The sequence below is a fragment of the Suncus etruscus genome, chromosome 12 (assembly GCF_024139225.1).
Source record: "Suncus etruscus isolate mSunEtr1 chromosome 12, mSunEtr1.pri.cur, whole genome shotgun sequence".
Classification (NCBI taxonomy): Eukaryota; Metazoa; Chordata; class Mammalia; order Eulipotyphla; family Soricidae; genus Suncus; species Suncus etruscus.
In genome coordinates this window covers 79,498,060-79,510,938 of record NC_064859.1, presented here as the reverse complement: position 1 = coordinate 79,510,938, position 12,879 = coordinate 79,498,060, and positions in this window count along the sequence as shown.

Genomic DNA, 12,879 nt, shown 5'->3' with positions numbered 1-12,879 from the left:
CTATCAGAACTTATGGGACACAGCAAAAGCAGTACTGAGAGGAAAATTTATAGCTTTGCAAGCACACATCAGGAAGGAAGAAGGAGCTTACCTGAGTAGCTTAATGACACAGCTAATAGAACTAGAAAGTGCTCAACAAGAGGACCCAAAAATAGGAAGACAGAAGGAAATAACAAAGCTGAGAGCAGAAATCAATGAAGTGGAAACCCAAAAAACAATCCGAAAGATCAACGAAAGCAGAAGTTGGTTCTTTGAAAAAATAAACAAGATTGATAGACCACTGGCAAACCTAACAAAGAAAGAGAGAGAGAGAAACTTGATAACTCGTATCAGGAATAAAAAAGGAGAGATCACTACTGATATGACAGAGATTCAAAGGGTAATCAGACACTACTTTGAGAAACTCTACACCACCAAAAATGAGAACCTGGAAGAAATGGATAAATTCTTGGACTCTTATAATCTTCCAAGGTTGAAGGAAGAGGATGTAGCATATCTAAACACCCCCATCACCATTGATGAAATTAAAACGGTAATCAAATGTCTGCTGAAAAACAAAAGCCCAGGCCCAGATGGATTCACTAATGAATTCTATCAAACTTTCCAAGAGGAACTACTACCAATACTGGCAAGACTCTTTCATGAAATTGAACAAACGGAAACACTTCCAAATAGCTTTTTTGAAGCCAACATCACCTTGATACCTAAACCAGGCAGAGATGCTACCAAAAAAGAAAATTACAGACCAATATTGCTGATGAATGTAGATGCAAACATCCTCCACAAAATCCTGGCAAATAGGATTCAATGCCTCATTAAGAAGATCATCCACTACAATCAAGTAGGTTTCATCCCAGGAATGCAAGGATGGTTTAACATCCGTAAATCTATTAACATCATACACAACATCAATAACAAGAAAAGTAAAAACCACATGATCATATCAATAGATGCAGAGAAAGCATTTGATAAGGTCCAACACCCATTCTTGATCAAAACTCTCAGCAAGATGGGAATGGAAGGAACCTTTCTCAATATAGTTAAGGCCATCTACCACAAGCCAGTGGCAAATATTATCCTCAATGGAGAAAAACTAAAAGCCTTCCCTCTAAATTCTGGCACAAGACAAGGCTGTCCTCTCTCACCACTCCTATTCAACATAGCACTGGAAGTACTTGCTATAACGATTAGGCAAGAAAAGGATATCAAGGGAATCCAGATAGAAAAGGAAGAAGTCATGCTCTCACTGTTTGCAGATAACATGATACTCTACTTAGAAAACCCTAAAGACTGCCAAAAAGCTTCTAGAAACAATAGACTCATATAGCAAGGTGGCAGGCTACAAAATTAACACAGAAAAATCAACGGCCTTTCTATACACCAATATTAATAAGGATGAAATGGACATTAATAAACAACCCCATTCACAATAGTGCCACACAAACTCAAATATCTTGGAATCAACTTGACTAAAAATGTGAAGGACCTATACAAAGAAAATTATAAAACTCTGCTCCAAGAAATAAGGAGGACACACGGAAATGGAAACGCATACCCTGCTCATGGATTGGCAGGATTAACATAATCAAAATGGCAATACTCCCCAAGGCATTATACACATTTAATGCTATCCCTCTAAAGATACCCATGACATTCCTCAAAGAAGTGGATCAGGCACTTTTGAAATTTATTTGGAACAATAAACACCCTCAAATAGCTAAAGCAATCATTGGGAAAAAGAATATGGGAGGAATTACTTTCCCCAACTTTAAACTGTACTTCAAAGCAATAGTTATCAAAACAGCATGGTATTGGAATAAGGACAGGTCCTCAGATCAGTGGAATAGGCTTGAATACTCAGAAAATGTTCCCCAGACATACAATCACCTAATTCTTGATAAAGGAGCAGGAAATCCTAAATGGAGCAGGGAAAGCCTCTTCAACAAGTGGTGTTGGCACAATTGGATAGCTGCTTGCAAAAAAATTGAACTTAGACACCCAGCTATCATCATGTACGAAGATAAAATACAAATGGATTAAAGACCTCGATATCAGCCCCCAAACCATAAGATATATAGAACAGCACATAGGCAAAACACTCCAGGACATTACAGGCATATTCAAGGAGGAAACTGTGCTCTCCAAGCAAGTGAAAGCAGAGATTAACAGATGGGAATATATTAAGCTGACAAGCTTCTGCACCTCAAAGGAAATAGTGCCCAGGATACAAGAGCCACCCACTGAGTGGGAGAAAGTATTCACCCAATACCCATCGATAAGGGGCTAATCTCCAAAATATACAAGGCACTGACAGAACTTTACAAGAAAAAAACATCTAATCCCATCAAAAAATGGGGAGAAGAAATGAACAGACACTTTGACAAAGAAGAAATACATATGGCCAAATGACACATGAAAAAGTGCTCCACATCACTAATCATCAGGGAGATGCAAATCAAAACAACGATGAGATACCACCTCACACCACAGAGAATGGCACACATCACAAAGAATGAGAATAAACAGTGTTGGCGGTGATGTGGAGAGAAAGGAACTCTTATCCACTGCTGGTGGGAATGCCATCTAGTTCAACCTTTATGGAAAGCGATATGGAGATTCCTCCAAAACCTGGAAATCGAGCTCCCATATGATCCAGCTATACCACTCCTAGGAATATACCCTAGGAACACAAAAATACAATACAAAAACCCCTTCCTTATACCTATATTCATTGCAGCACTATTTACCATAGCAAGACTCTGGAAACAACCAAGATGCCCTTCAACATACGAATGGCTATAGAAACTGTGGTATATATACACAATGGAATATTATGCAGCTGTCAGGAGAGATGAAGTCATGAAATTTTCTTATACATGGATGTACACAGAATCTATTATGCTGAGTGAAATAAGTCAGAGAGAGAGAGAGAGAGAGAGAGAGAGAGAGAGAGAGAGAGAGAGAGAGAGAGAGAGAAACGCAGAATGGTCTCACTCATCTATGGGTTTTAAGAAAAATGAACTACATTCTTGCAATAATAATTTTCAGACGCAAAAGAGAAAAGAGCTGGAAGTTCCAGCTCACCTCAGGAAGCTCACCACAAAGAGTGATGAGTTTAGTTAGAGAAATAACTACATTTTAAACTGTCCTAATAATGAGAATGTATGAGGGAAATGGAGAGCCTGTTTAGAGTACAGGCGGGGGTGGTGGGGAGGAGGGAGACTTGGGACATTGGTGATGGGAATGTTGCACTGGTGATGAGTGGTGTTCTTTACATGACTGAAACCCAAACACAATCATGTATGTAATCAAGGTGTTTAAATAAAAAAATGCAAAAAAAAATCCCATCAGGTATATTGGTGGCATTAAAAAAGGACAGAACTAAATATCCAATCCAGAGTCAACAACAATGTAATTATGACACTGAAATTTTAACAATCAAAACTTAAAAGTAGTCTTTTTTACTGGCAGGCTGGGGCAGGGGTGGTGGCATGAGATGGACTCTGGGAACATTGCTGGAGGAAGGTTGACACTGGTAGTGGCATTGATCCTGAAACATTGTATGTCTAAATCCCAAATATAAATAACTGTAAATCACAATGATTTAAATAAAAAAATTAAAAATTTCAGATTTTTTCATGCATCATCATTTAGAATGGTGTGCATTTAATATCTATTGGTGCTCGTAGTGTACAGAATTCATTTTAGCCTCTTTAGAGATACTCTCATTTAATTTATACGAGCATTGTACCTTACTACTTTAATGTTAAAATTAAGAAAAATTCCCAAAAAGATGAAAGTGAGGGTACTATTAGAATCATAGAATCATAGGCCATGAGAAATCTTAGTCCATATGTACCTGTAAATTAGTAATAAATCAAATGCTTAAATCACTAAAAATTTTCCACAGAGTTGGAACTAGATGTTGAATTCTGTGACACTGGACTCTGAACAAATTTCTCAAAAAATCATCACATTACTTAAAAACCCTAGCTTCTCCTTGTTCTGTGTGATTGTTCATAAATGAATTATTTATACTCCCTTCTCCCAGTAATCATAGATATCCCAAGAAATCTCTGCCCTCACTAATGAGTGGCATGCTCTGTCAGTAAATTTGTGCAGATTATTCTATCATTATCATACTTAGGATATCTTGAATTGGGAATTGGCCCAAATGGAAGACTAATTCTATTTTATATTACTTTTCCATCCGTAAGTTCATTAGTTATTTTCTTCCCACCCTCTCCTCATCTCATAGGTTAAAATAATCTTGGTTGCCATGATACTGTGAGGTAGTGGTACTATAAAAATGGGGATCTCTGGGGGCCAGAGAGATAGCCTGGATTTAGGGCTTTACATCCTAAAGGATGGTGGTTCGGATCTTGGCATCCCATATGGTCCCTTATACCTGCTAGGGGTGATTTCTGAGCACAGAGCCTGGAGTAACCCCTGAGCCCTGCTGGATGTGACCCAAAAACCAAAAAAATGGGGGGGTGATTTATGGTGAATGTATGATGATATTGTCTAGTTCTACATTAGAAGCTGATACTAACCACCAGTTTTTACATATTGCAATTCTTGTCATTCCCTCTTATGGCAAAATTCTCAGGTCAGACTTGCATACCTTCTGGATATGTATAATATTTTATGAGATTTTAATGGACCTGTATGGTATATATTGGTAATTTGATTTAATAACTCAAACACTTGTCATTTGTTGTGGATCTCTTCTGTTTGAAAGGGGGGTTGCTTTTGCTTTATTTATTTGGGTGCTTCTGAATTTACTTTTCCCACTTTCCTTTCTGACTCAACAATGGCTAACTTGGAAAAAATCTTTACACTTTAATTTCCAGTATTTGCAAATAGTGATGCATTTACAGTGACTCTGTGTAGACCCCTTTAACCTGAGTGTTCTGCTTAGGAAAGTCAAGGGAGAAAATATCCTGAATCACGGTTCTAGTTCCTCTTCTCACTGACCTGTGACCATTTCTAGACTTCTCTGTAAGGGAGTTCTCTTGCCATAGATTGTATCTATGTTGTGTGTCCAAACCTAAAATTTTTCTCTGTTTGTTATATAAAGATATCTCTTCATAGTAGGAAAATTAATTCAACATTTCTCTTAGAAATTATGTTTTACTCCTGACCTAGGGAAAATGGCATCTTGGAAAGATTACTGAGGTTACCTGTAGAGGTTTTAGCTCTAAGGATAGCTGCAGTCTGATCTCAAGTAAATATTTACACCATATTTAGCTTCAATTTTTCATTTAATGACTAGTTGAAAAAAAATATTTTCTTCACAATGTGATTATTAAATGAGATAATGTACAAAGGTACAATTTGTTATAATGTAGAAAATGTTTGCGTCACAGGCACACAGAGTTGAGGTTCAACAGTGATTACAAAAGAAGTTTTATATGCTGCTTCTGAGACTTTCCATTGTTTGAAATGAAGAGCCATTTCTGTTATAGAGATGGATTTTAGTACATTTAACTCACAGTTACGGCGGCTGCTGAGTTTGCAATCAAGGACTGTACTGAAGAATCCATAATTAACTCTGCATTTAATAGAATATCACTCATACTTGGCAATATTTAGCACAAGGACATGCATAGCTATACCGGCAATTTCAACATAAAAAAATCAATGATTTCATAAACATATCCATAATCATTAAGAAGATGCTTTTAATAAACCATAATAAAATTTATTATTTCTCTCCTAAGACCAAATGGATTTGCAGCTGATAAGGATCAGCTCAGTTTATCCCCTTCTGTGAAATTGCCTGTTCAGATCTGCCCACCATAATATCATCTGGAGTGATTTACAGCAAATTAGCTGAAATGACTTCACATTACAACCCTCTGACACTTCCTAATGGTCCTGTTTCTCACAGAGTCCTCAACATTTTGTGGTTTGTTTTTGGATTTCAGAAGCTTTTAGGACAGTTGAGAGTAGTCCAATAAAATGTAATGAAATTAATTAAGGAATGCAAAGCAAATTAACTTCAAAGGCAGAAAATTAAAAATTAGGGTGCTTAAAGTCAGATAGTACACTAAAGATGCGGTGGGAGGAATATTGATTCAGTATACATTCATCTACATTTTTTTTATTGAGCACCGGCTGTGTGTTAGAGATCATCACATGACATGGATACTTACTTTTAAGGTATTTCTCGTTTTCCGGAATGACACAAATTAGGATTGTTCAGAGAGTGTGAGTGAAGGACTTAAAATTTTAGAGGTGTATTACTTTTGTAATGGTTTGTTATAACAAATTACCACTGACTGGTTTCAAACAACACATTTTATGAACATTACATTCTGCAAGTCAGCCTGCATCTCACTGGTTACCAGGTAAGACTGTTCAAACTTTCTTGCATACTAAAGTCATTGTCTTTGCCTTCCTCCATCTTCAAAGTTCAGAATGAATTTTTCTATATCATGCTTTTATTTTCTTTGCCTCATTCATACATTGTATAGCCTTTATTTGCTTGCTAGTGCTATAGTGTTGAAGCAAAATTCCACAGTTGGGTATCAAAAGCAACTGTCTTTACTAACAATTCTGGAGAAGGAAAACCCAAGGCCTATGTGTCAGCTGTTCCACTTAAGGGCTGGGAGAAACAGATCTGTTTCAGGTCCCTCTCTTATTTTCTAGAGTTTCATGAGTTATCTTTAGTATTCTCTGGCTTGAGATAGCATTGCTCCAACTCTGCCTTCAACTTCACATAGAATTCTCCCTGCATATCTTTGACTGTGTCCAACGTTGTCCTCTTAAAAGGGTACAGTCTTATTGGATGGCATTGCAATAATCTTCTGGCATACCTAATTGTAAATTATCTGTCATCATCTGATTGCTAAGTAAGGGCATGTTTCAAGATTCTGCAAATTTAGGAAGTCAGTATATGAATTCTGGGGAATGCATTTTAATCCATAACAAGGTCATGATGATTGTATTGGCCTCACTTATGTAATCCAAGCAATATGTTGATGACAAAAATCCTTCTTTTAGTCATATCTGCAAGATATAGTCACATATTTTTTTACATTAGCAGAATCTAATCTTTGGTATCTATCTCAGAGAGCATCTGGAACTTACAGAAAAAGCAGTAATGAGCATGTGAAGGGCATATTAATTCAATATACACTAATCAACACATTTTTATTGAATATATTGTGTGAAAGAGTTCCATATACTGAAGTGTATATTCTCTCTGGGTTGAGTGAACAGCATCCTACTCTAGCCCAAGATCCTCTTTCTATAATGTATTCTGTATGCTTGAGTCCTGGCCAATTTTTTTCTGCTCTTACAGGCTAAGTCTTATTTCAGGGGTTCCTGTGATTCTCTTCCCCAAATCCATGTTGGGTCAATGGTATGGCTGCAGGTTGGCTGTGGATAGAGTGTAAACTGGACTGGTACTAGTGTGTCTGATAGCTACTATTTAGACTCATTTTGAGTCTGGGGAAAAGTTGGCTGGGGAGAGAGGAGCAAGCCAAATGCTGAGAAATGTGGACTAGTTTCCCCTCACCTGTCTTCACATTCCAAGGAAAACTCTGGTGGGTATCACATTCCAATTTAGCTTAGTGTGACAGCATAAGATTCTACTTGTCAGGGGAATAGTTTAACTCATTTTTGAGTTATCATAAATTTCTATTTTATTTGGAAAGTATTGGACCACAACTGGCAATGCTCAGAGCTTGCTCCTAATACTGTGCTCAAGGATTACTTTTGTCCATGTTCAGAGGTCTTATATGGTGCCAGGGATTTGAATCAAAGTAGGCTCCCTGAGAGGCAAGTACCTACACCCCTATCCACTCTCTCTAGCCCCAGGATTATCATTTTTATTTATAACTTTTAGGATTTATGATCCTTCATTTGTACTCTTGCTCAGGACCTTTCAAGCATTATAGGCTTTCTCTCTAACACTGGCAAAAAGCCTATTTCATAATAATTATGATTAGCTGGTGCTTAATATAATAGCAGATGCTCCTCTAAGCTCTTAACTTACATTAACTCATTTCCAAGTAAATTATGGGTAATGTTTACAGAAAAAAAATAATGGGAAGCTAAAAGAATAAAAAGCATCAGTATCTCTTTGTTTTGATCTATGCTGTAACCAGAATTGATCACAATCCAGCATGCTTATCTTTGTGATCTATTGTAACACACAGGTACATTTACACTGCTTCCTAGAACGGCATTTTCACTTCAATGACATTCAGTATCAACCAAATTATGTCTTTGTCTATAAGAATCCCTAAAAATTATCCTCTTAGAAATGGTCAGTAGAATAATGTCCCCCAGAGTGTGTTCACATTCTCATCTTTGGAGTGTGTGAAGCTGTACCTTACTTACATGGCAAGAGGGAGTTGTAGATATAATTAAAGGTTTTAGTTTAAAATCTTGTAGTTTATTCAGGTGGAACCAGTGTAATCAGAGCCTGCTTATAAATGAAAATAAAAAGCAAAAAAGAGAAAGATGTAAATTTAAAAACAGAATTTGAAGTAATTGCTGACTGGAGCCATTAACTAGCAAATATGATCTGATTCCTGAGGTAAGAAAAGGCTTGAAATAACTTTTTCACTTAGCATCTTCAAAAGGAGTATTAATCTCTCCAATTTTAAATTTTAATTAATTTAACTATTTTTAATCTTATTAAGTTACCATGGGTTAAAAAGTAATTTAGCAGTGGGTTTCAGGCAAACAATGTTTCAATACTAATCCCTTTACCATAGTCCACTTCTATCACCAATTTCCCTACTACCCACCAGCCAGTACCTAAAACAAGGATTTTTGTTTTGTTTTGCTTTTGGGCCACAACCGGTGACACTCAGGGGTTACTCCTGGCTATGAGCTCAGAAACCGCTCCTGATTTGGGAAACCATATAGGACGCGGGATGCCAGGGATTGAAACCACTTTCCATCCTAGGTCAGCCGCATGCAAAGCAAAGGCCTCACTGCTGCGCTATCTCTCCTGTCCCAGGATTATATATATATAAATATAAATAAATAAAAATAAATAATAATATATACATACATATATTTAAATATATATAACTTTTGGCCTTGTAACTGTTATTGATAGGGTAGCATGCATAATACTTTATCACTTTCAGTGCCCAATTTTTTTCCCCTTGAACACTTTCCTTCACCATTGTTGTTCTCTGCCTATTCCAAACCCTCATCTCCAATCTGGCATGCTTAGAAACAAGGATCATGAGAATTATTTTTTAGTAGGAAGTAAAAATTTTTAACTCTTAGAGATCTACTTAAGAATTCTTTCCTCCAGAATGTGAAATGAAATATTAATATGGCCTTAAGTCTTCAAATTTGTGGCTTACAATAAGTTTATACACTTTAACTGAAACAGCCAGGCTATAGGATAACCAGCTTTGGTTAGAAATAAAATAAACAAATAAACTTAGACAAGTCACAGTATCTTTAAACCATGTTTGCTCATCTGTATAATTCAATAAAAATATCTTCCTTAGTTGATATGTGAAAAATAACAGGTTTTAAACTTTTGAGGGGGATTTGTCAACTATATATTACAAATTAATATTATTGTTTCCAGGTAGATTCTTCATGTTCTGCTATATTTTACTGTCTGATTTACAGAAAAAGTTCTAACTCAAAGAGTAATACAAGTATGAGGTTCTTATTTATTTTGTTCTCAGTAAAAAATTTGTCATTTACTTCCATATCAAAAGTGATTTTTTTAAATGCCTTTGTATCTGTTCAAATGACTTTTTCTATTTCAACTCAAGAGTTTGGGTAGTTATTTAGGCTGTTTAAATAATTCTATTTCCACTCAAGATGTATTCTGCACTTAATAAACTATACCCAAGGTCATATAATTTAGACTTTATTAATAAAAATTAATTCTTCTAAATTCTTCTAAATACTTCTTCATTCACAATATGTACAAGAATTCTTTCATCTTCTCTATAATTTTTTCTTTCACTGATCACAATGATAAATATTGTTGTTTTCTACATTTCAGTACCTTTAAAATGAAGTAGCAATTTAACAATTTAATGAATTATATTTGCAAAGCAACCTGAATGCAAAATCTTTATAGATAATGGTGGAAGGTCTTGGAAATTTGGTGGCAGTGGTGCAGTAGCTTTGTGCATCAATGCCATAAAGACAAACACTATTCTAACCATGTTTCCTAAACTATAATAAAATATATTATAAAAATTAAATAAATGTATAAAAATGAAACATTATACAATTGTTTAAACAATTGATTTAAAACAATTGTACCTCTCTATCCTTTTCTCAGCTAACTTTAGTTCTAGTGTTAATGCCCCTGGTTATATTTATTTTTGTATTTACTTTTACTATTCATAAATTTAATTCATATTGTTCATGCATGAAATTGTCCAATACTTGTCTTTTTTATTCTGACTTATTTTCCTTCTTGTAACTCCCTTGAGTTCAATTCATTTTCCTGTGAGTGACAAATTTACATCTATTTTAAAAAGTAATTAAACAGCACCCTAGTCACTAGTGTATAAATGTTCCATGGCTTTATCCAAACATAGATCAATAATTTTAATGGTTGGTTGCATATCTTGGCTACTTTCAATAATGCTTCAGTAAACATTGAAGTGGATAAAACTTCTTGTATTAATGCCTTTGTGTTTTTTGGATAGAAAACCAAGAGAAAGGTTGTTAAAATATATTTTATTTCTTTAGTTTCTTGAAGAAGCTCTTTCAGCATGTAAATGATTTTATTCCCGAGTCCATAAAAAAGTTTGTATTCAAAATTCCAGGTGCTTATGAGGTTATACCATTATATGTATATTATATGTATTTATATCATACAATTTAAGTGAGTGGCTCAAAATTTTCCCAAAGTCTAGATCTCTTTTGTTTTTGTTTGAATGAAGTCTCTTATCTTTATAATCAGGGTATAGCGTAAAATTTCCTGCTCCTGTCCTTCCTCTATACACTTTTTTTATTCTATACTTTTCTGGTCCTTTCCTACACTGTACTCCATCCAATGCATATTTTATGGGTCAAGGGTCTGAAGCTGGAACCCTACTACCTGTATTCCCATGCTAATGCTTTCTGCTTTATAATCTGGGGCTATAACACTCAAGATCATCTGTCCAGGTAGGTGGACAAAGAGACTTTGCAGTGGGATCAGTGAAAATGTTGCCAGTCTAGGGATATTTTATTTTATTTTTTTACAGTATTACTCACAGTTATCTCATTATCTGTTTGGTTTGGCTACCTTTTTAGTAGGCAAGATTTCAAAGGGTCAACTAAATGAAAAAGACTTCCTGCCACACTTTCTTCCTCCCCACTTACTGCATTATAGCTCCATATAGTTTTCCAAGAAAGCAGTTCACTTTTTATATCCTCTTCCAGACTTGTTATTGTTACTTATGTATAGCCATTTTTCTCCGCTGTGAGCTGAAATTTTATTGTGGTGTTATTTTGTATTTCCTTGGAAATCCGTGACAAAAAAAGAGTTTTTCAGTTGCTGGCAGGATAACCAGGACCCCTCAAGAGAGGTGGGTCCCCCCATGAGGACTCCCTAAGTGTTTACCTAAGTCCTTGATCCCCGGGTCCCCTTATTCTATCCTTGTTTCTTTTTCTCACACTTCCCTCTTGTGACACAGCTGTTTGCCCACCCCACCCCCAGATTCCTTTTCCCAAGTTTGCACCCCTGGTGGATTCTCATCCATGCCCACCCCACACTCCACATGAGTCCTGTGTCCCATCCTGCCAGCCTGTGCCGGGCCTGTGGACCACCGCCTGAGTGGGATGGGAATAGTATGCAAAGTGCAATGAGGGAGACAGGGTGAGGTCTGAGAGCCCGTGTGGTGTGGGGGATGTGGCAGAGACAGCAGCAGGCTCTGGGCAGCGGGGCACGTTGAAACCAGAAGGGGGATTGGCGCCGGGTCTTCCCTGGCTGCCTCTCCTGCCCATGACAGGGTTGCTTGGCAAATTGTTAGAAAGACCAGAATTCACTTGCCGGCACCCCATCTTCCTCCTCCCCAACCTTCTTCCCTCTTCCTTCAGTTCCCACCTGCTTGAATGGAGGTGGGCACCTGAAATCTTGGATGCCCCTTTCCCTGTCTACCTCATCAACTTGTTTACCTGATGGGGCATATGGCTGCCACCCAGGATCTTGTGTTTGTTTTTTCTTTCCCTTCAGTGTTGGGGGATGCTCAGGTTTCTCTTGCTCTGGGAATCATATGGGATGCTGAGGATCGAATCATGGCTTGTGGCATTCAAGTCAAGTGCCCTACTCGCTGTTCTATGTGCTGCTCCATTGTGGGCTTTTTGTATTTTGTTTTTGAGATCCAATTGACTATTTTAAAAACCCTCTTTTACATAAGTGTAATCAATCAAAATGAAGAAATAGCTAAGGGATGAGGACACCAAATCTACATAAACTTAATTCAATGGCAGTGTGAGAGGAAAGTTGGGATGCCTTATCTCCCTTGTGGTTCCTTCAGCTGTTGGACTCCTGGTATTCTATTACTGCTACTACTGGTGATTCCATCAGAGTCAGTCTGCAGAGATGTACCTATGTGAGTTATAAAGAACCTTGGGGCAGGAGAGATAGTCCAGCAAGTAAGGCTGTGTGTCTTGCTTAAGATACACCAAACTGTGCTCAGGGTTTACTCCTGATTCTATGCTCAGGGATCACTTGATTGCATATCTGGTTTTCAGTGACTACCAAAGAGATAAAGTAAGTAATAGAAATGGTCAGAAGAATTTTCTAGGGGTTGGATAGATAGTCCAAAGGGTGAACTGTGCCCTCACCTCCCCTTATCACTGGAGAGGCTCCTCTTAGAAAGAATATCTTCTTGTGGACTTGGTTAGGGATTTCTAGTTTTGGGACCATGCCCCCATGTT